Here is a 5,677-nt window from a genome sequence, read left to right on the forward strand (position 1 = left end):
AAATATGTACTTTGTATGATAAGTAATTTTAGGAACATTCTTTCAGTGCACATTTTACTCCATTTTTTGCAAATATCTTTCTAGCTGCATAAAACATAATATAATAAACTAATCCTAAAGCAATGGTGGGGAATACCCTGACTTCAATGCAGTAGTGCATAGTAAGGAGCTTGCAATATTTCCATATACAAACTATGTATACATTTAATTAAGTGTTAAACACCTGTTTCCTTGCCTTTACTGACCATTGATTTCTCTTCTGATTCAACAGTTCAGAACAGGCAATGATGAATGGTGAATTGTCGCTTTGCATGAGTCAATGTTATGAGAAAGGGACTTCTGATTTGCAAGCCCAAATTTTGGGGAACTGACATTTTCATCTGGGACTGTGGCTGAAAGGTAGATATAGAAGCAGGTAGTCACACATATTTAAAGTTTTTTCTTTCAAAGATTCCTTGGTGAATATTAATCTAACTTAGTCATCTACAGCTGAACTAGCAATGCTCTCCAGTCTTTACAGACAATGAAAAGACAGACAGTTTTAGGACATGATTCATCTGACCTATTTTAGACGTTTACATGAGGTGATTCATGTGTTAGGAATGCCTATTTCCTTCCATTAGCTATATAAAGAAGCTATGATGACTAATTCAGATGTATATGAAAGCAGCGCGGATAAATTTTTGGTCAGAGGCCTTCTACTTCATATGTCTGTCAAAAAAAAAAAAAAAAAAATCCTATAAATTGTATCTAGAAAAATGAATAATTGTCTTTCTGCCTGTGCAAAACAGGTGCAAAAGAAGAAAGTAGTTGCCATGGTTGGCATACTGATAGGTGTAACAAAATCAAATCCCTAAGAGAGAGAAAGAGAGAAAAGGAAAGAGGATGACAGAGGGATCTATGCACTATCCAGGCTTTTCAGAACTATATTGGGCATATCCTGGCACAGCACTGGTGGCAAAATAACTCTTCTAGACTGTTCACCCAACAGGTTCTGAGTGCTGAGTTTGAAAGAACACTCGACTGCAGTGAAAGGCAGTCACAACTGTTGCCTGTGCTCCCAGCTCTGCTCTGTAGTTATCTTGACTGAAAAAAAATCAGAGTATGACTATATTTTTCTCTTCAGACTATGACCTCATATAATCCTGGCAAAAGTGGATGTGTGTGCTTAAAGCTAGAAAAGGAACTGGGCAGAAAAAGACTCATGTTGGCACCACTTATTATATATAACTTAATATGTATGATATTTATGATATCCTCTTAACTGTTGTGCTCCAGTGTCTTGATTTGAGGGTACACCCCTGGGACACGTTTGAATTCTGGGTCAGATGCAAGCTGCAGTATACTTCTGAGTGCTGATCCCATAGTTATCCAGACTATATTCAGCACTTGAATACCTCTGCACAAGCCCTGGTATTCTTACAAAAAAAACCAAAAACAACCTTTCAAAAACCCACAAAAAAACCCCACAACAAACAAACAAACAAAAAAACACCACAAAAAAAAAACCCAAAAAACACCAGCAAACAAGGGTGTAACGGAAGATGGTGTTTAGCAACATCTCACCTGAAAGTGGAGTCAAGATACAGGAAGGAGATCTGACTGAGAATTAAGGTGCTTCTCAAGCAACTCAAGGTTTTAAACACAAAATGTAAATTTAAATATTCTTTACGTGAGAAAATTCAAGGAGGTGATATTCTTCTGGTTATTTTTCCTATTTTCTTATGTGAAATATAATAACAAACCATGTGACAGCTTCCTTTATACCATAACATCCCAAGTGGTATGGAGAGTATGGATGGTATCAGCCTCAGGACACTGAATTTCTTTATGAGACAGAATAGGTGCACAAAGAATCAAACCACAGCTCCCAGCAATACAGTCAGATGACTATTTCATGAAAATAAATTTTTTGTTCAGTTATTTTCCTAGAATAGTTATGAATATTTTATTTAACTGGAATACCCAGTTTTCTACGGAACAACTGTTTTTATAACCAGTGCTACAGTAAAGACAATTTCTCTAAAGTGTTGTTCAAAACAGATACAGAAATATGCTGCAAGATCAATTGGGAAAGGACCCAATGTACAAACCTAACACATAGTATGTATCTCTGAAAAGAAGGATCCAGCAAGACCTTGTGTCATTTCAATATATGAAGTGGGCTTATAAAAATGATTAACACTTTTTACCGAGGCCTGTAGTGGCAGGAGAAAAGGTAATAATTTTAAGCTGAAAGATGACAGATTTAAATGGGGCCATAAGGAAGAAGTTTATGTAATGTGGATGGTAAGACAACAGAACAGGTTGCCTAGAGAAATTGTGGATGTCCCATCACTGGAATTGTTAAAGATTAGGTTGGATGGGCAATCTGATCTAGTGAAAAGTGTCCCTGCCTGTGGCAGTGGGGTTGGACTAGATGATCTTTGAATATCCCTTCCAACCCAAACCATTCTATGATTCCATGATTTTGGTCTCTGCAACTGCAAATTAATATAACGTCAAGCCAATCAACTACCTATATTATGTTAGGGAAGTGTCTCAGATAAAGGAGACAAGAAGCTGGAGGGTCACTTCAAGATAATTAACATTAAAACCTAGAAGGCAGCATTCTTGAAGAAAAGTAGTCTATCAGAAGTATTACATTTCTTATAGAGATTTATTTTTATACTTCAATTTCTATAGTTTTCTTTAGCTTTCCTTAATGTTAAAAAACCACAACTTTTCAGTTGCCTTGGAAGTGTGTGATACTTTATTATCTTTATAGCACGTTCACATTTGTCTGCTTTTGCTGGTTTTCTTCGGTTTCTTGAACACAGAAACTGTATTTTCATATATGAAAACAGCAAATTCCACAATAAATAATTTACATTAATTTTGTATATTTAGAAAAGCCCTTTTATTGTCTTCTCCTAAATAAGGAAACAAAAGTTTTGTAATTAATAATGAAAATCCAAGTATCAATTTACTGACAGCAGTAAATTTGAAGCAATCAAGCAGACTATTTCCACATGTTTATAGCTACACACAATCTCTCCTGCCTTTGTCAGAGAGATTCCATTGCATTTTTCTTCCAATGGCAAAAGATAAAGAAGTTCTTTCCTTGTCCCACGTAATGTCTTGGATGATATTAAAGACTAGATTGGGTTATCCACACGTGTGACCAGTAATTTCGAACAGCAGATGGACATGGTGTATGTGGTACTAATGTCTTATATCCAATGGACAGAATAGGTTGCTTGAAATCCTTTTAGTTTGTTGCAAACAAATTCTTGTCATGGGTAAAAGGAACTCAGCTTATAAACAAGAAATTCAGGTTAATCTAATTAAAGTAATAAGGGTCTAAACTGAGAATTATCAGCCCAGTTATGAAGTTCAAACATTGATAGTTCAAATTATACATGATTGATATTGTATGTATACAAACTTTCAACTATCTATCTCTTACTGTGATGTTATGCTCACTCTTATACTGCCCCTCTGGACATTAATGTCCAGGGTTTCCACCTGTGTAGGGGATATATGGCAAGTCCTCTTCAGCAAGAATCCTTCACTTAGGGTAGCATGACACTGTCATTGATGGTTTCTTCCTCCTTGCTTTGGCATTTGCCAGGGTAAATTTTATGTTTGCTACAATATAGAAACACATCTTTACTTGTCTGCAACTTCACATTTTTGCGCAAATAAACTATAGATGATGTGATTTATGTATCTTGGCTATTTGACCTTGTTTCTTTTGAACTTTTTTTACCTTGCTCCCAGGGCTGCATTGCTTACTGACTGCTGTTGTGTTGTTTGCACCCCTTGGGCCTCCGGTATTATATGCTTGTATTTTCAAGACCTCTTCAAGGGGTGTCACCCCATGCCCTTATTGCCTTGCACTGCATTTTTATCATTGGGTCATAGATAATTCATTCCATACTCAATAGCTACCTGCTATAACCATCATTAAGCTACCAAGAAACCCACAAGCAATGAGTGTTATAACACACAATTGCACAAAGTCAAGCAAAAGTTAAACCAAAGTAGGTAATAGCACCCTGGCTGTTCAATTATTGACATTACAAGCCAAAACAAATCTCCAGGCAGTCCAGGTCTAACAATTCATGAGGCCTTTGGTGATAGCTTAACCCAAGGCCTGTGGCCTGTTTCAAGCAAATGGCTACTCCTTATTTTGCCAGCTACATATCCACATATGACACAGTATTCATGTGTCCCACTGTACCTGTGTCCCTCAGAAGTAGCTGTGGACCCTATGTTTTGCATGCTGTTAGGCTCTTTTAAGTGGGCAATTGAACTGAGCGCTTAAGGTCACATTGCACTTGAGAGTGAGAAGATTAATTATCTCAAAGACCAATATATGACAAAGAAATCACTAACCTTTCATGTTTTCACTTTAAAGTAATTCTTTCCTTTTAAATTGAAATGAAAGTAGTATAACAATAGGCAGAATCATTTAAGTAGTTTAAGTATATGTAGCAATATTCTCATTTTAAAATTACAGCTGAAGTGATTAAGAAGACTTACTCCAGTTCTTTGTAGGTTACACAAAGTAAGAATGGATACAAATTTGTAGTAAGTTAATAGGTAATAGGTTATCTTGAATTGTAAGCTATGCTTACTTTACCAAGTAATGTAGCACAGTCAGAGCAGATCAGTAGACTGAAAGCTGTAGTGTGCTGTAATCGTACATGTATAAAACAGGCAGTTCAAGGTTTTATAATTCAGACAGGATTTATCTGTCTGATAGATGAAGACATAGATGAAGATAGATGAAGAAGTCCAACATCTTCATCATTGAGGTGCCCAAAAGAAAGCAAACTTTTGTTTTCTCAGCTGTGGGCTCCTCTCTGAATCTGTCCAGGTAGTATCATTGTTCTTTTGTCCTTTTCATGCAAATTCTAGCAATGATAGAAATCATCCCTCCTCTGTCATCGACATCTGTATAAAGCCATACACAGGGAAGCAAACTTTATTTCTTCTGTTCTTTTCTGAGTGACACCAGTGTGATTCCTGTCTAGTGCCATCTGCTTATGGTGATAACTCCCCAGGGAGTTCAGGAGTCTTCCTAAGACTTAATTTGCTTAAACAGTTTCATTCCCTAATCTAAAAGAGTTTTTTGAGGTTATCAGTGATCTTAACATCCAAAAATCTTGTAGATAGGTCTTGTTCTTCTCCATACTGTAAACTAAACCACTTTGGAAAGAGGTAAGTAACATCTGCTGTTTCGGGCAGAACAAGATTTTCATGAAAGAAATGGATTAGCCCAGATCAGTCACTAAAAAGAAAAAAATCACTTTTGAAAGTGGAAATTTAAGTGTTTTTAGTGACTCATACATTTCTTATATGAACTAATAGTCTTGGCAAAATTCCTTCTTTTTGAACACATGCTGCACTTCTTTACCTTTACTTCCATGAAGCAATACTATGTTAGGAAAGAAAGAAAAAAACCCCAAAAACATCAATATCAGAACACTGAACTACACGCATAGTTTCTCCGCATGGGAAAAAAAGTGAAAGGGACCAAAGAAATCTGATATTACAGAAACTTCTCTGTAACAGCTGTGATGAAGTTATTTCAATAATGTATATAGAACTGCAGAAGTGTAATCATGAAGTTATGAGTTATGCTTCTAGCAAACACCATGGCCATGTTATCTCAGTTGTACATTATTCT

This window comes from Falco punctatus, assembly GCF_963210335.1.
Source record: "Falco punctatus genome assembly, chromosome: 5".
NCBI lineage: Eukaryota > Metazoa > Chordata > Aves > Falconiformes > Falconidae > Falco > Falco punctatus.